Source organism: Galleria mellonella, unplaced genomic scaffold (assembly GCF_026898425.1).
Source record: "Galleria mellonella isolate WM207_F2 unplaced genomic scaffold, CSIRO_AGI_GalMel_v1 utg21, whole genome shotgun sequence".
Taxonomy (NCBI): domain Eukaryota; kingdom Metazoa; phylum Arthropoda; class Insecta; order Lepidoptera; family Pyralidae; genus Galleria; species Galleria mellonella.
In genome coordinates, this window is record NW_026442037.1 from 2,459,975 (window position 1) to 2,480,516 (window position 20,542).

Here is a 20,542-nt window from a genome sequence, read left to right on the forward strand (position 1 = left end):
TACTCTTTTAGGTAAACAAGAATTTATAATTGATTTAACAAAAAAAAATGTAATAAATAAATAAGAAAGAATAAATAAATAATAAAAATATGTTTTTTTTTTTAAGTTGGTTGAGAAACACAATTATGTTTATTGTGCAGTAAAATAGATTACAATTTGATTTGATTGCTAAAGGTAACCTAATATTTAATCGCGACGTCGTCTATACAGTGTGGATATCAAGTTCTCAGTACTGTTTGTCCCGTCTTCCATTTTGCTAACGCAAACAAACAGAAATGTTGAATGCCAATTCAAATCACTATAAATAATAAATAACAAAAACTTAACGCGATAAATTATCAGAAAATTAACATAAAAAAAAAAAATAATAGGTGTAAAAAAATTGATAGCAAAAATAAATAATTAAATATGGTCTAAAAAACCGACTTCAGTTGTGAAAAAAATAATTATTTTGATTTAAAAACTAAACTACTAAACTGATTTTTAAAATCTGTAAATATATCCATTTAAATAAAAAAAAAATCCAATTCCAATCATGATTTATTTGTGTGTTTCTACTTATTTGACACAACAACAACACACAATAACACACAACTTAGAATGACAAACAAGCTGACGGCCCACCTGATGGAAAGTGGTAACCGTCGCCTATAGTCATGAGCAGTACCATGGACATAACAGAGTATACTGTTTCGCCCACGATACCCCGCATGCGTTGCCATTCCTGAGGACTCAGGTATTATTCCTCTGTACCCTGTAATGTGTACCATTAGTATGTGACTACTAATACTAAATATAGCGGAATTAAACAAAATAATTCTAATTAAATAACCAGTGATATGGACTTCCGCAAGATAACACTTAGTTCAGGGGGAAAAGGGATTGTGAGGTTAATCAATTGGGAGGTTAATCCCCATTGCTATCAATATATCCTATCAGGTCGACCTCAACGCGGTTCCCTCTGGAAACCATCGTGACTAATTTATGGTTAAACTCGTCACGATGGGCTAACTATCTGCCTTATCATCCTCACCGATCATCCCTCATTGGTGCCCCGCCAGTGTATACCGATAGCACAGGCGGAGTTATCATTCCATTATCATTCATTTAAAAAAAAAATCTACTTCAGTATAATAATTGTATGTACTTACGTACGTATATTGTGGATTGTTTTTGGACAATTGTTATTCTTAAGCACGACCGCATTTTAAACAAATGTGACACACATATGTTACGTATTTTATATTACAGTTACCATTAAGAAGGTCAGGTTTTCATTTCATTTGTTAAATTTTAGTTACTGATATTTATATATATATATATATATATTTTTGAATATTTGCATGCCTAAATCGCTTAAGGCAATTAAACAAAATAGAACCACGTGACTTTTGCAATAATTTTAAGACTGTTTAATGCAAATAAGTTATTTTCATTTCATTTCAAAAAAATTAAACATGCTTACGAAAATTACATTAATATAACTCAAAGTATGATAAAAACTGTCAAAATATAAAATACTCGTATTAACTTATCTTTCTATCTACCCGTGCGAAAACCAGACGGAACGCTGTGACATATGATTGATAACAGATTCTATGATAAATATGATGGTCTACTTATAAAAAAAAAAGAATATTAAGTATAACTTCCGTAAGTCTCCCTTTAGTACTATTATCCTGTGTTCTTTCTTTATTTTCCTTCGACATTCTCTCCTATTATGTGTGTTATTATATATATATATATATATATATATATATATATATATATATATATATATATATATATTACATACTCGTCTTCTTTACACGTCTCTCGTCTTACTTACATTCTGTCACATACTAAAAACTATTTCCGAACCGAAACGAAAACATAACCTTCAAGAAAAGAGCATATTCCATCAGGTGAGCCGCATGCTCGTTTGCCCCCTATGTTGTAAAAAAAACCTACCCTTTGTCTTTTTCTATATGTCCTCCACCCAACGGTTATCTGGAAAAGATTGCTTAGCAATAAAGCCGTCTTTTGTATCACTTCTCTCATTAATATTTACTGTATTTATTATTTTTATACTTTGCATAAAAAGATGTAAAATAAATAAATAAACATTTAAGTGTATCTGTTATTCTATACTAAAGTATTTTTTTGTGTCCTATATTTTCAACCAGTGCAAAATCTACGAAACTACTATAAGTACAGTTAGTTCGACAAAGTGGGCCAACACTCGAGTACAGGCAACTACCTACCTAAGTGGTGCTCAAGGTAACCATTTCCTGGCATCGGCCGATGCATTTGTAAACTGAACCAATGTAAGATCGAATCACAATCGAAGGTGTGCCGTTTAATAGGAAAATTGTTTTAGATACTTACATAGCTTATCTTATTCATAATTCATAGTCTAGACAAAACTGACTAACTCTGTTTGTATTTTTTTTTGTGTTTCAATACCATTACAAATTCCATGACTAATTAAAATAAGATTTACATAATCGATTTACCTTTTTATGTGAATTATTTGTTTTAAAAATAGAAAAATATACCAAACTAATTTTTAAACATATATAAATATTAACAAGTTTTTATTTATAATTATTCTAATTAAATACATCGTAACTATATACTATGTTAAATATAGGAAGTAGGTCCGCAATGGAAGGATTTTTTTTTATGGATGAAACTGGTATGGTAACCCCGCCTGCGCTAACGGGATACGCTGGCGGAGCAACAGTGAAGGGTGATAGATGAGAATGAAAATAGGCCAGTTAGCCCATCATGATGAATTCATCAGAAATTAACCATGATAGTTTCCAGGGGGAATCGCTAGGAGGTCGACCTGGTTGGGTATATTGCTAGCAATGGGATTCTCAGTCTCCATCACTAACAATCCCTTTCCCCCCGCAATGGAAGGATTAGCAAGATGTATCATTTTCTGAAAGGGTAAAATAATTCGGTAAACGAGAACACTACTGTTCTACTTATAAATTTAAATAACCTTAAAATAGGACTGATAAGGTAACTAAATATTAGAAATAAGAGATATCTAACTTCAATATTGACAAATATAAAACTAATAAGGGAGTACAGGCTTCTGATTAGAAAGAATCATCAATACTGGTTAATAATCGCTCAATATATTGTACCTACGTCCTACTACCCTACGTCATAATGTATAAAACTGAATTACTATACCAAAAATATAGTTGTTTAATTAACAATAAGCAATGAATACAAGAAACTCAAGTATTTTTTTAATGGGTGATGATGGAACGGTAACCCTGCCTGCGCTAACGATATACACTAGCGGGGCACCAGTGAGGGATAATAAGTAAGGATGAAAACACAGGTCAGTTAGCCCATCGTGACGAATACACTTGGAATTCAACACGATGGTTTCTAGAGGGACCACGTGGAGGTCGACCTGGTTGGGTACATTGCTAGCAATGGGGCCCTAAGTCTCCCTTATGAATAATCCCCCTCCCTCACTCAAGTGTTTGTAACCTTTTTTGAAGTTTGAAGCAATAAAAGCAAAAAAAAAAAACTATCGAAGGATGTAACTTCCTAATGATATATTAAGTAGGTTAAAAAATGATTATAAAGTACTAAATCGTACAAATTTAGCAATACAAACATCCACTGCAGCTAGCATATAAAATAGTGAAGCAATAAATGGTAGAATATATACATTTTGTTCTGCAAAAATTGTTACTGAATCCATAATTTTTGTATGTTTATCTCTTATTTCAGACACAATGTAGGTACATTGTTTTTTAAATAAATGACTAATGACTAATGACATTCAGTACACCTCTGTTTATTTAGAAACATTAAATTAATATTTTCAATTTATAATTTTTTTTTTTATGGACGATAATGGAATGGTAGCCCCGCCTGCGCTATCAGTATACAGTGGCGGGGCACCAGTGATGGATGATTGGTGAAGATGAAAAAGCAGGTCAGTTAGCCCATCGTGACGAATTCAACAATAAACTAGTCTCGATGGTTTCCAGAGGGAACCGCGTGGAGGTCTACCTGATAAGGTATATTGACAGCTATGGGGACTAACCTCCCTATTAGTAACAATCCCTTCCCTCCAATTTATCGTTATTATATCAGCCAACTGACCACTGCTGAATAAAGGGTTTCGCCAGTAGTTGCTACAGTTGACAGGCGGGTTGGCAACCTGCTCAATCATAATTTAAACATTTGAACTTAAAAGACGAAATTGTACATACACGTAATTTTTGTTACACAACAAGGTGTTTTTTTTTTTAATCATAAATAAAAACGACATTCATAAAAATTAAGCTTCAATAACAGTCATGAAAATTAATGTGTAATAAATCAACAGAAAAAAAAAATCGAAAATGAACTATGGTTATAGGTATGTAACGAAATCATAAAAAAATCTGTTCGAAATTGATGACTTTATTTCATACATAATAACATATACTTGTGTCATACACAAAATACATTCGAATTTAGAATCTGACCACAACTAAAATCCATTAATGTAACATTGATTATTTTGATGCATACCTATTACATTTTGTTTTTATTTCGAGTTCCGGCAAACTGTTTATCCATATACATACATTGTCGCTTGAATTATTTGTTTAATCTTAATGACCTTTGTGAAGCGCAACGGTTAAACACATGTTAAGATATTAATATAACCACAATAATATTTCTAAACCATCTCAATTTTGTGAATAAATTTACTAAAGCTATTTATATGCAGGCATTCTGAAATACTATCAAGACATCATTGGCTAGATTTTTCGAGAAAATACACAATGCAGACCTAGAAGCGAAGTAGGACACCAAACTGCAGTCTGTGTGTTCTGGTTTGAAAATAATTTGGACACTGTATCAACAGTTGCTATCAAGGAACATATATTTACGTATACTTTATCGATGTATGTCTTGAAGTAAATATGGTATTTTTTATTTTTTTTTATTTTTATACAACTTAGAATGGCAAACAAGCTGACGGTCCACCTGATGGAAAGTGGTAACCGTCGCCTATAGACATGAGCAGTAGCATGGACATAACAGAGTATACTGTTTCGCTCATGATACCCTCCATGCGTTGCCATTCCTGAGGACTTAGGTGTTATTCCTCTGTACCCAGTAAATTCACGCCATATCCCACCCTTCAAACCGAAACACAGCCATGCAAACATAACTAATTCACGGTAGAAACACGAATGGGACAGAGGTACCTAAGCAATCGACTTTTGTACAAAGTCTCCCTCCGATATAAAAGGAGATATAGAGTATAAATACATTTGTATTTTTAATAACAACTATGACAAGTTTACAGTGATTGTTTGATCACTGCAGTTATGTCTAATAAGCGCTCAATAGAAGTCAGAATATTAATAACTAGCAGCCCGTCCCGGCTTCGCACGGACATGGACATTTTTACAACATTTTAAAAAGTGCTTATTGTGACATAACGATAATAGTTGGACATATAGTATCCAGAAGTTTTTTTATAGTTATTGATATTTTCTTCAATATTGTAGAGCATACCTGTGTTCTATCACCCACCAATAGTTTCCGCAGCGCACGAAAGATATTTTATAGTATTTTTTTACACCTTCAGTTACGTTACTAGATGTAGCTTTCTAATGGTGAAAGAATTTTTTAAAACGGCAAAGTAGTTTTTGAGTTTATTCATTACAAACATACATACACAAAAAAATATAAATCTTTCCTCTTTATAATATTAGTGTAGATTGGTTAACACTATAACTGAACTATTTTATCCTAAATGAAGTAGTATAGGTTTTTTTTTTTAAATGGATAAGAATGGAATTGTAACCCCGCCTGCACTATCGGTATACAGAGCCGGGACACCAGTGAGTGGTGAGAGGGAAAGAAAACTAGGTCAGTCAGCTCATTGTGACTGATCTAATAAGAATTAATCACAATAGTTTCAAGGGAGAACCGCGTGGAGGTCGACCTGACAGGATATATTGCTAGAAATAGGAATTTATTTCCTCATTACTAACAATCCCTCTTCCCCCAGCTTACCTAATTTCCTTAGCTTCCCCCCGTTAACCTAACTTTATAGTGATATTTATAGTGATAGAATCAGAAGCATCGATCATTAATATTTTTTTTATATATTAATTTAATAGTTAATTATATATATATATATATATATATATATATATATATATATATATATATATATATATATATATATATATACATACCGTAGGTAAATTTTTTTATATAACAAAAAAACTGAAATAAAAATACAAATCTTTAATAGTTATTGTGATAAAATTAGATACACTAACGCAGCATTAACACTCACGTTATCCTTATCTTTGATAACTGACACATCGATTCTCGAGTCACAATCAAAATACATAATAGATGATTACGTTGCCGAGATATTAAGACGAAGAAAAGAGACAGAGAGATGATAATGTGACTGGTCAAGTGACTAACTCGCGATCGTTATTTACTTAACCTTTTTGTCATTTCAAACACTAAACTGTTCCAAATTGTTGTAAAATTACTGAACAACAAAGACCGCAGTATCATATGCATGGAATCTGGAAGGTCCAATTTCATTTCCTGTCGACGGTTGCCCAAACCTTATTGCATATAATATAACAAAGAAACATTCTTTGTTTCATAAACACATTCTAAGTTCTAAAATTTATTAATTCGATATCTTTTCTGTATATTAGCTTTTAAAGACCATGATATTTTTTTACAGTAAGAAAGGTTTTTGAGTGGCGACCCTGTACGGGCAAACGCAGTGTAGGACGACCCCCCACTAGATGGAGTGACAATCTCAAATGCGTTGTAGAGAGTCAGTGGATGCAGGTGGCTCAGAATCGTTCCTTATGGCAATCTATGAGAGAGTCCTATATCCAGCAGTGGACGGATAATAGCTGGCTGGCCCCCTAAATAAAATGCTATTTACGTAGTTTGGTGACGAAGGATTCATACAGCATATAAAAAAAAACACCAAAAAAAAAACTTATTTTTAATAAAAAAAAGTAAGTCAATAAACAATATTTGTAGATTAAAGTGAAATAATGTAATGTCAATAAAATCTCATATTAAGTCTTATTAGAAATATATCACTTTAAATTATTAGTGTCTAGACGAAACTAATTAGACATAAACCTATTTATAAACGTTTCCTAAATTAGCCTAACCAGGAATAGAACCTTGGACTCCAGTTATGCGAAGCAACGTGCTAATGCACTTACGTAGGCAAACAAATATCTACCATATAAGTGACTAGACATAGTTTTGTTCTTAAACTACTTCCATGATTCGATTTTATCTTTAAATTTAGAAACGTTTATAATATCTTTTATTTTATTACAATAATGTTATACTAGCTTCAACCCGCGGCTTCGTCTGACTGGTATATGCTTACTGAACCGGATAAAAAGCAGCCTATATCCTTCTTCATCCCAAATAGTACGTATATAAATAAATTTCATAGAGATTCAGCAACAAACAAACTCACTTCCACATACTACAGGGGGAAAGGGATTGTTAGTAATGAGGAGATTAGTCCCCGTTGCTATCAATATACCCTATCAGTAAGACCTCCACGTGGTTCCCCCTGGAAACCATCGTTACTAATTTATCGTTAAATTCGTCACGATAGGCTAACTGACCTGCTTTTTTATCATCACCTATCATCCCTCACTGGTGCCCCGTTAGCGTATACCGATAACGCGAGTGGGTTACCATTTCATTATCACCCATTAAAAAAAAATCATTTCCACATTTATAATATTAGTAAGGATTATTCTTTTACCTTTTTTTTTATACAGCTTAGAATGGCAAACAGGCTGACGGCCCACCTGATGGAAAGTGGTAACCGTCGCCTAAAATTATATAAATAAAAAAAAAATGATTTCAAAGTGTTAACTGCTAATTTCTTACATTGTTGTTATCTCAAATTTGTTCGGAAGTCATTATGGTAATTAGGTTTTGCTCACAATAGTAAGATGGACAAAAATGGTCACGCTTGATTTGGAAATAAGCGAAAAAAATATCTGAATCATCTATAATAGATTCACACGCCTATATTGTTAAATATATAAGAGTGGGTGTGGGTATAGATTGTTGATTACGTCATCGAATTAAAAATAAATCATTGTTCCCTAAAAATGCGAAATTAGTGTGTGCTGATTGCAAAAATTAACACTGATGTTAAAAAAAAAACAATCACACGAGATGTCAACGAACTTCAATTAACTAGAATAGTGGACACAAACGATCGAGCCGTGGTTGTATTATACGTATACAAACTACACACCCAACACTAAGATTGATTTCTGTTACAAAAACTCCGATAAACGACACTGGATCAATAAATCACGTAAAACAATACACTTAGTTGCAACGACACGATACACTATCGACGTGTTTTACAAGCGACGGCGGCAAATCCGTCCGTTTACGAAGGTAAACGCAAGCGCACTGGACTGGACCAGTCTGTAGTATTCTGCAGCGCGCGCGCATGGCTACATCGCGTCGCTTCAAACTTGCAAGTTGGCGATTTCGCATATGTTTTTATTGGATTGCCAACAGTCGACGGCAATTATTTGGAATACCATGAGGTGTTTGAACTTTGCCCAGGACGCTTGTGTTGATACTTTGATAGGAAGAGTCGGTGTTTATTTCGGGGAAAGGAAATTGGTAAGGTCACGTTATTTGATATTGTTAAACATGGTTGCACATGGTTACATTCAGACGAAAGTAATGGTTTTATATAAAATTATATTTAATTTAGGAATGGAATAATTACTAATGGACATGGAGGGGGGGGGCGGTTGTTAGTAATGCAGACCATTTATCACTTATCACTCCTCACTGGTGGCCCACCAGCATATACCGTTAATGGAGGAGGGAAAAACCTATATTCAATAGTGAACAGTTAACATGATGATGCTGATGATTACCTGTAATATTTATGGTACCCATGTTATGAGACTCAAGTTTACAGACGGCGATTATCAGTTTACATCAAAAAAATATTGGCTGTTCACATCAGATAATTTTTAATCCTTCCTAGACAGACTGTTACACAAACATTATTGGTCGTGTTTATACTCGTAAACTGTAGTGCACGACCACAGTCTGTGATTACCTTCATGCAACAATAAATCAACGCTGATTCATGACTGATACTAATGCTGGGAATAATACACATACAAACTTTACCAAAGACAATTATATTGTTTGCCAAAGATAGTTTATACGTTATACTTTCATTCTATACATATAATTATATCAAAATTAAAAAAAAAAGTGGCAGTTTGATCTGTTCTTAAATTGGTTTCAATAATTTGTCGGTAGATAATTAAAATAACCCTACACTCCTGGGGGGAAAGGGATTGTTAGTAATGGAGACTAAGAAACCCATTGCTAGCAATATACCGAACTAGGTCAACCTCCTCGCGGTTCCCCCTGGAAACTATCATGGTTAATTCCTGATGAATTCATCATGATGGGCTAACTGGCCTGTTTTCATTCTCATCTATCACCCCTCCACTGGTGCTCCGCCAGCGTATCCCGTTAGCGCAGGCGGGGTTACCATATCATTTTCACCCATCAATAAAAGTGCTTATGAATAGGATCTATAAACAATCATTATCAGGCGAGCCGTCTAATTGTTTGCCGTTTGATTTTGGACAAAAATATTTGTCATTTTCATCTAATCTACTTGTCATATCTGAAGTGTCAAAAACAAATATGGCGTGAATTTACAGGGTACAGAGGAATAACACCTAAGTCCTCAGGAATGGCAACGCATGGGGGGTATCATGGGCGAAACAGTATACTCTGTTATGTCCATGGTACTGCTCATGTCTATAAGCGACGGTTATCACTTTCCATCAGGTGGGCCGTCAGCTTGTTTGCCATTCTAAGTTGTATAATAAAAAAAACCAAAAAAACATTTCCACGAGTACAGCTCAGAACTGGGCGGTCGTAAGAAATAAACAATACAGATTAGCGCCGTAATAAATCGCCAAAACGAAACAACAATGTCGCAGTAAACTGTTGCAAACTTCATGCATTCGCCATCAAGTGGACGAGAACAAGGGGTTGACATAAATAAATTTTACTTTCATCCCGACATTGCCGACCCATTCTACGTAATGACCAACGCTTTTATTAACCTTTTTTGCCATACGGATCACGATTGTGAGCTATAAATGGACGCGTCCAGATAACTTCATACCTTATAAAAGGCACCGGCTAGTGTTGTGCCAAGATCCAGATAAATGTTGGATATCTCGACAGGATGGACTGCATCTTTGAAGTAACTAAATTTCAGTTTATTTTTAAAAGAGGTTGAGAGTGACCGACACTGCGTATATATATATATATATATATATATATATATATATATATATATATATATATATATATATATATATATATGATTAATTGATAAAATATATGAGTAACCTTTACATAATTATGTACCAATTAAAGGTCTCTTAATTATATCGAAGTCATATCTTTACTAAATAATGCGTTGATTATGAATGTAAACTCGTATGTAACCTAATACTCCAGTCTTAATGTTGAGTCCTGAATATCTGATATAAAGTTGCAATCATTAGCATCTTTTTATTTGAGAGTTCTACCAGTGATAACATAAAAAAGATCATAAATTTAAAAAAATATGTAAAAAAAAAATCGTTACAACCTCCATTCGATATTACCATTACGTTACCTTAATTCCTTATGTTACAAAAATTACATTTGATTTTGCGTGTGGTCAGTACAATTGATATATTTATTAGTTCTCAATTCAAATTTAAGAAATTTACCCATTCTGGGTAACTTTTAATTCAATTAACCGCAATACTGAAAAATAAAAAAAACGTTTAGTATAATTTGTTTTAAAAAAAATCATGTGTCATAATTCAATCAGCCAAAGTGACAACTACCTGACTAAATTCTGATATGTTTTCGACAGTCGATACTCTATCTATATAATCTAAGTGCAAACATTATTGAGCTTTAGTGGCCAGCTTGCCATCAAACAGACAGTAGATAGGCTTAATCATAATCATTTACCAGAGGGAGTCTTTATACAAAAGTCGTTAGCTTGGGTATCTTTGTCCCATTCGTGTTTCAACCATAAAGCAGTTGTGTGTGTGTTTCGGTTTGAAGGGTGAGATATGGTGTAAATTTACAGGATACAGAGGAATAACACCTGAGTCCTCAGGAATGGCAACGCATGGGGAGTATCATGAGTGAAACAGTATAATCTGTTATGTCCATGGTACTGCTCATGTCTATAGGCGACGGATACCACTTTCCATCAGGTGGGCCGTCAGCTTGTTTGCCATTCTAAGTAGTATAAAAAAAATCATCGTTTAAAAAAAAATCAATAATATCCTAATCATTAAAAAAATATTCAAATAGTGGTTAATCTGTGTGGACAACACTACACATCCGTTTGAAATGGAAAGCCGTGTAACATTTTTGAGATCGCATCCCTTTTAAGGATACTGAATAAGTTTTTATTGGAAAAGAATCGAACTTTTCGAATCGTCGGGTTACGAAATTGCCAACTTTTGTTGTAAGATTTGTTTCAAGAAATCGATTAATATGTGATGTGAATTTATTACATTGTAAATGAGGAAAATAATATTTATATTATAAATGCTAAGATAGTTACTTACAATTTGTACTGCTTCATAAAATGACAAAACTGTGCACTTTAATAGGTGGACCAAAAACTGCGGTAGAATTGCTTCCAGTCTCATGCGATAGTCGACAATTTTTTTTATACAACTTAGAATGGCAAACAAGCTAATGGCCCACCTGATGGAAAGTGGTAACCGTCGCCTATAGACATGAGTAGTACTATGGACATAACAGAGTATACTCTTTCGCCCATGATACCCCCCATGCGTTGCCATTCCTGAGGACTCAGGTGTAATTCCTGCGTACCCAGTAAATTCACGCCATATCCCACCCTTCAAACCGAAACACAGCCATGCAAACACAACTGCTTTACGGTTGAAACACGAATGCGACAGAGGTACCCAAGCAATCGACTTTTGTACAAAGTCTCCCTCTGGTGTGAGCATACCAACTGTTTCTTTCGAAACACCCAAACTGCGAAAGTTTGCAATTTGAGAGCCAAACGGTTAACACTAGATTTCGAACAACGATCTAATTATTTGTCTTTAGAGATGAAACACGTATCGCAAAACGTGAGTGAACAAAATGGCAGTCGGAAACTGTAAGTTAATATGGAAGGTTGTGGAACTTCTGGCTGTAATAGTGGTGGTCAATGTTCGAGTGTTGGCAGCCACACATATATTTTTATAACACCTAGTTCAGTAAAATAATTCATTCATTTTATTGTAATTACTAATTCGGTGCTTAGGATTTTTTTACGAAAAAAAAAATTACTTTAATAAAAGGTAACAAAGACATATAAATATTTTAACAGATTTGTTATAAAAATTTGCCTTTTTATGGAGAAACTAGTAATCCAACCCGGCTTCGTAAGGGCAAACAAAATTTTCAAAAACTCTCTATATAATCTATAGTACTCTGATAACTACTGATAAAGTAACAGGTGATAGAATTTTTAATACCGGTCGATATGAGTTCATCTATTAGAAACCAAATATTTCCCTTTTTAACCAACTTAAAAAAGAAGGAGACTTTCCAAATACGGCTATACATTTTTTTTATATTTGTTACCTTATAACTTAACTACGTCAGTTGTAAACCGATTTGGAAAATTCTATTTTTATCTGAAAGTATATACTTACAGGTTGATTCTGTAGAAATTCTATCAAAATCAGTTAAGTAGTTTCATTTTTAGACCATAATAACAAGTTTTGTCACAATCGAAGGCTTTTTTGTGGGATACATGGGATGGAATCTTTAATTATACATATAATATCAGCAGAATTTTCCTTCAAAAAGTCCCCTCGTGAACATTACTTCAATTTTTCACAAAAATGAAAAGCCTTAATCTGATATTTAATTTGTTATTATTTATATATTTATTAATTTAATATATACTATGTATAGTTATTATTGTATATATGTATGTATTTATGTATATATGTTTTTTGTAAGTATATTATTTTATATGTTTGTATGTTTATTTATCATAAATTGTTAATTAATTTACATTTGCCATTTGTTCTCTCTGTTTAGCGTAACGTTTGACTGGTAGAGAATGCCATCAAGCATTAAGTCCGCCCTGTAGACATTTTTCAATGTGTGCAAAAGTATAAATAAATACAATCGACAAATTAATAAGCAAACAATAAAACCATCTAACAAAGAACTCTTAAAAACTGGTTTGAACGCATGCAAGTGTATTAAATATCGCGGAGAATTCTTTGAAAAACAATAAATGGTAATAATCTATTAGATTGTCTATACTTATTTCAAACGACACAACTTAAAAGGCAGCCTTACGTATACCCCTAGTGAGCGGTCACTAACGAATGAAAATGATATCAACTTAACCTTAGGACGCCCTGGGGAAGGTGACTGGCTAATGAGAAGTTCGCTATGAATATATATTGGTGCATTAAAACCGAGTACTGAGTACTGCTATATTGTAGATGTTTAACATTTGTAAACATTTTCGAGAAATTTAACAAAATTCTGTGCAGATCTAAAAATGTATTGTTGTTTGAATATATATATATATATATATATATATATATATATATATATATATATATATATATATATATATATTCTAAATTGTTGTAATTGTATTTACATGTGTGTTTATGTTTTGATAAAAAAATTATGCCAAAATCTTTTTAGCATGTGTGAAATACTTACTAACATTATGAATGGGAAACTTTGAATATTTATTTCTTACTTCTTCATACTATAACGGTTTCCCTAATCATCGTGAATTTTGGTACATTTTGGATTGAAAACGGGCAGAAATTTAGTACATATACACTGTTTGGGGTGCAGAAAGGCCTAAACAAATTTTTTTCTCAACTAATTAATATGTACCATACTCGTAGACGAGGTCGCGAGCAAAAACTATATATTACTTTCATCCGCACCCTTAGTAATTCGCTAGTACCATCAGTGAAAGATCATCGGTTTATTCCGATAGTGCAGACGAAGTTACCACATCATTATCATCCATTAAAAAAACCATCCCGTTTTCATACATTACATTCAGCTCATTTACTGCCACGGCAATAAAATGACAATTTGATTTAATTATGTTGTTATTAAAAACTCTTATTCGAGTACATAGTTATCTTCAAAAAGCATAAAAAAAATAAACATTAAAATAGTATTTTATTACTGGAAAATTTTTATACAACTTAGAATGGCAAACAAGCTGACGGCCCACCTGATGGAAAGTGGTAACCGTCGCCTATAGACACGAGCAGTACCATGGACATAACAGAGTATACTGTTTCGTCCATGATACCCCCATGCGTTGCCATTCCTAAGGACTCATGTTATGCCTCTGTAACTGAATTAACTTCTATAATCTTATTTTAGTTTCGTTTTTTAATAATTTTTCTGTTCGTGAAAACCAGCACTGAGTTTCTTTTATTTTTCCAGAAGCCATCTATTGATATTAGCATTAATATATTCTGAGTTTAAACGTAGTTGCACAAAAATGGCAAGTAAACACAGGACGAGATAATTCGTAGTTGGTGTCCTAGAAAACAACACACTCTACCGAGTTATCACGTAGCAGTAGTTGGCAGTTAACGTGTTAAAGCCACGAAAAAAAGAACAAATAATTGAAATGCGTTTTTTTTACAACACGGGGCAAACGAGCATGCGCTCACCAGATAGTAAGTGACTACTGCCGCACATGTTCACCCACAACACCAACGGTATTGCAGATTTGTTGCTGGCCTTTTAAAAAGAAATATGCTCTCTCCTTGAAGGTTATTATGTCGTATCAATTCGGAAATACTGCTGCTGGATTCCAAAGAGTGGTTGTGCATGGAAGAAAGTGCAAAGTGAAAGAGTTTCTTGCTATAAGCAAATATGTATTGTTGATGTACCTCGCCATTACATTATATTTATTTATAATTTAATTACAATTTCCATTATTTATATTATATTATTATCCATATTGTTAATATCTTTATTCATTTAATGACATTTAATAATTTAATTCTATTTTACTGTTTACCAAACACAAGGCATGCGGTGGTTGCCTATAAATGTAAGAACAGTTAGATCTAATCTGCCAGGGTATTTTTTTTTTTTGATGGGTGAAAATGGTATGATAACCCCGCCTGCGCTAACGGGATACGCTGGCGGAGTACCAGTGAAGGATGATCGATGAGAATGAAAACAGGCCAGTTAGCCCATCATTATGAATTCATCAGGAATTAACCATGATAGTTTCCAGGGGGAACCGCGAGGACGTCGACCTGGTTGGGTATATTGCTAGCAATGGGATTCTCAGTCTCCATTACTAACAATCCCTTTTCCCCCTCTGCGAGTGTATTGTATTGAAATGTTTCGCTGTATCTTATGTTAGTGATTCTATAAATAAATAAATAAATAATATCAATCAAGTTCATTTGAAATTTAATCTACTTAACTATCACAATTACAAATCTTAATGTTTAGAAAGCCTTAAGAGATAAGGAAATAAAGGGATAATACTAAATTACCTAGATAAGTACTAGACACTAACCGCAAGAGAAATATCCGTATGGTTCGTCACGGTAGAAAGCGAGGCATGTCGGATTAGCAAGCCGTGAAGTTAACTGAAGCGATGAGCCTATGGTAGTCTGGTATACTGGAAATTTCTAAGTACTAAGTACCGACTAAGCACTTAGAAATTACTTGATAAGTAATAATAGTAGATGTATTCACCGTTTTTAACGTCTACGTATGTGTAGAATAAAAATGTATTAAATAAATCCACCTATATCAACATTTAACTATTTACTTTTAAACATAGACCTCCCCCTATTGGGGGGGGGGGGGGGAGTGCAAGCGCAGTTACGTTTTGGTGATGTTTCAAGATGGACGCTATTGCCCATCCCTTGACCATTAAGTTCCTTTAGTCGCCTCTTACGACACCCATGGAAAAGGAGGAGGTGGCCCATTCTATGCAGGGACCACACTGCATACGTCATATAATATGACAGTACCAATAAGGTATACACATAATATACTTACTTTGTCTATATTAAATAATACATTTGTAATAAAGATAAAATATGTAATCTACACATACTACCAACATTGTTTTATCTATTGGTTTGCAATGATAAACAAAATTTGCATATTTAATATAAACTTATATGCTATTTATATGCAACGCGGAAGACCATATTGGGTCTTGTCTAATTATGGGCTACAGAACTGGTCGGGTAATAATAATATACATTTATAATAATATCTCATAATAATTATTGGCGACCGGCCGATGCAAACTCTTTAGACATTATTATACTTTTTTTTTATACATTTACTTTTAGAATGTTCTTATTATTTGTAATTTCAATTTTATATTTTTTGACATATATATCATATTGTTCTGTTCCTTGCTTGCTGTTTAATACATTTATTTCGCTACTAAATTCCGTGTCTACATCATTTCATCACCTCATCACAGTCCATCGCTCCGTAATAATAATATTTTATAATAATACTTTATTTCAAGAAGTTTTTTTTTCAGATATTGGTGTCTGTTAAGGTAAGTACATACATATCCGTCACACATGTCTCCCATTAGGGTAGGCAGAAACAATAGAACGCTAAATGCTTCGATTCAAACAAACCTCTTTCGCTTCTACCACATTCATCAATCTTTTCATAAACGCTCGCCGGTTGCAGGTACGTTTAATATGGTCCTTCTACAACATGTCGCCCATTTGGTCGACATACGTCCTTCTAACGCGGCTCCTACCGACTTCATTATTCATTTTTGCTCGACAAATCTCTTTCGTAATTCTAAGGTAAGTAATTAATTTATATTTTTACTAAAATACTTCTTATATTTATTTCAATATGGTACTTTTTATTTTGGTAAAATCATACATAATTTCAGACACAATATACATTGTTTTTTTGAATGACTAATGATTATTGATCCTGTCCATTGATTGCACAACAATGCTACATTGCTGGCATGACGTTGATCATTATGTCGCCTTGTAAAAATACCTGTATGTATTAATTTATATGTAGTAAATACCCGTACTGTATGTATCACCCGTAGTGTATTTATCATAACCCATTGTTTTGGAACGTATTATCCAAAGGGGAGATACAGATGAATGAGCTTCTGATAAATTATTTTCATTGTTACAGTTGTCAGGCGTTTAAACCCTTGTTTTGGGACCTATATATAAGAAATACGATTCGTTTTTATTTTCACTAACCGACTCCAAAAAAAGAGGTTTTCAATTCGTCTGTAATCTTTGTGTTTGTTACTTTAGAACAGCAGCGAACTTTTAAAAAAAGGAAGGAAGATCGCTGCTTCACAGCTTTTTCTGTCTGAAGAAGTCTGTCTCTTAATAATATTTTAATAATAATAACTTAAAATCCAACCATATACTTTTACATTGGTTCCATGGAAGTTTCATCAAAAGTAGGTCAGTAGTTTAGTTGTTAAATCAAAGTGTTGAATTTATTTTATGGAATACAACCTCTAATTAACAAACACAAAAGCATCTTTTAAGAAGAAACTGTGAAAGTTCATCGTCTTCATCATCATCATCTTTGATTTCTGTCTTTGCTTTATTGATATTACAGTATATAATTGTGTATGTATATGTACATTTATATTTGCATGTATGTTTTTATGATATATATTTGCATATGTAAATAATATTTGTTTAATATATTTATATAAGTATATTTATATGATCATAGTGTGCTGTAATTCTCCATTGTATGTGTTATATATTTTGTAAGTCAATATGGATACGTCTGTAATTGTTTATCTAATACAATTTTCAATTTTTCACCACATAATTATATTTCTATTTTGCCAAAGGTTGAGTGGGAGAGAATGCTATATAGTATCAAGTCCAAATTGTATCAATGTTTTTTATAATGTAGTAATATATGTATATATATATATATATATATACATATATATATACATATATATATATATATATATATATATATATATATATATATATATATATATATATATATATATATATATATATATATATATACACATACATAAGTAGGATATTCGTTCAAGACAGCCCCTTTAGACAAATACGTAAGCAATTAATTATTACTCGTAAGAAAGTTCGAGGTAATATCAGTGGAGCGTTATCTTACAATGTAACAAATAACAAGTCCCTATAAATAATGCCCCATAACATTATTCTTTAGTAAAGTTTCGCTGAACATGGAGGAAAGGAAAGTGAGACATGTGCCTTATTTATTTTTTACTAGACGTTTCCCTTGGCGTCATTCGTGTGTATCACTATATAAACTATATGTTTTTTTTAACACAGGAGGTTAACTAGCATGCGGCTCACCTGATGGTAAGTGATTTCCGTCGACATTGCGGGTGTGCTGCCGACCTTTTAAAAAGTATGTTCTTTTTTTGAAGGTTATGAAGTCGTATATGTTCGTAAATACTGCTGCTGGAAGTTGATTTCAAAGAGCGGTTTGCGTGTAAGAAAGTACCTTGAAAAACGCATGTTGAGGGACCGCCACTCATTCAGATGGTTTTTTTTCAAATGGTGATAATGGAATGGTAACACCGCCTGCGCTATCGATATACGCTGGCGGGGCACCAGTGAGGGATGGTAGGTGAGAATGGAAAGGTAGGTCAGTTAGCCCATCGTGATAAATACACCTGGATTATCCAGACAGTTGTTACAGTAGTATAGTAAGTATGTTACAGGGTACTATGGCGTACTTACGAGAAATTGTGTAACCTCTTTTATGTACTTTCTTTTTGTTTGTTTTTGTTTTTGTTTTATTTGTTTTTTATTATTTTGTTTTGTATGATTTATTTTGTTTAATTTCTTTAAATATGTACCAATAGCTAATGTTATTTGTGTGCTGTAAGTGATTCAAATAAATTATTCTATCTATCTTATCCAAAAAATAATAATGGATAAGAGATTTTTAACATATTCGAAAATATATGGATACCAATATATGGAACCCAATATATGGATATTGGATCGGTATCCATATTATCCACGCCTATTTTCCATATGTTAAAACATTTTTGAAATCAGATGAGTCGTTTTGAATATATCCATTACAAACAAACAATAAAACCTTTCATCTTTATTATATTAGTATAAATATCCATATTTTCCCTTCCACATTCTATAATATGTCAACTAAGTCAAATATTTTTTTATTTTTAAGGGTGAAAATGGAATGGTAACCCCGCTGCGCTAACGGTATACGCTGGCGGAGCACCAGTGAAGGGTGATGGATGAGAATGAAAACAGGCCAGTTAGCCCATCATGATGAATTCATCAGGAATTAACCATGATAGTTTCCAGGGAGAACCGCGAGGAGGTCGACCTGGTTGGGTATATTGCTAGCAATGGAATTCTCAGGCTACATTACAAACAATCCCTTTCCCCCAGTCAAACATTTAGGTCTAATAAATATCATTCCCCACCCATAACATAATAGTTGGATAGGCATGTGAAGAGAAATGAAAGTGGCAATATTTGGAATGTCGGAACAGTGATTCCCCGTGCTCGGCTCACGGTGTGATTAATTCCCACAAGAATTGCCATGGACAGTTGACTGACGTTGCTTTGATAAATAATATAGGGTTGTCACTTTACCATTTATAACAATAAGCTTTCTACTATCGTTCTAATATTGTAAAAGTGAAAGTTAGTAATGATTTCACTGAGTTCGATGTTATTTTGTACAAGTACATATCAAAAATCGTTTAGAGCGAAACACGTGTCGCAATATGTGTGTGGACTTGTTTTTTTTACGACACTGGAGGCAAACTGACTCACCTGATGGTTATTGACTACCGCCGCCCATGATCACCCACAACACCAACGGCATTGCAGGTCTGCTGCCGGCCTTTTAAAAAGGAATATATTATAATATATACAAATAATTACTTTCTCTTTTGATTCAGGTAGATTTAAATCTTGGTAATATTAAATAAAATAGGTAAAGCTTAGCTTAGAAATATATATTTTTTTACAGGTTTCCTTTTTTCACTATATATATATCGACTTTTGTACAAAGTCACCTAGCTTTTCTTTGTTTTGCTAATCTTTATTAAAAAAATAAAAGTATTGGCATATAGCCAATACTTTTATATTTTATCTAGCCATATGCAGCGGTTATAAGATTTTTTTTTTCCAACTGCCTGTATAGGAATTAGCTCATATCTAAAAAATGATCTATATTTACGTTTCAAAACGTGATTAATTAACAAACGTTCAAATATCTTTATAAACTCTCACATTTATAGGAGCTTATTTATAGGAGCTCATTTTTAGAACTTTTGCCAACCCTAGCTTGTAACTGTATGAATAAAACATAAAGGCCAGTTACGGTACGTGAG

At 33.1% G+C, this 20,542-nt stretch overlaps 1 protein-coding gene across 7 annotated transcripts in view; it reads right to left on the reverse strand.

Annotated features, from left to right (window-relative positions):
- LOC113509955 (protein sprint) overlaps positions 1-20,542 on the reverse strand; it is a 365,904-nt gene that overhangs the window by 229,423 nt on the left and 115,939 nt on the right. For 5 of the 7 annotated variants that reach the window (XM_052894344.1, XM_052894345.1, XM_052894341.1 and 2 more), the window contains exon 1: positions 8,306-8,461. The exons of the other annotated variants lie outside the window; for them this stretch is intronic. The gene's annotated coding sequence lies outside the window, so the exon portion shown is untranslated. Of the gene's footprint in view, positions 1-8,305; positions 8,462-20,542 lie in introns of those variants that run through there. 7 annotated transcript variants of the gene reach the window in all.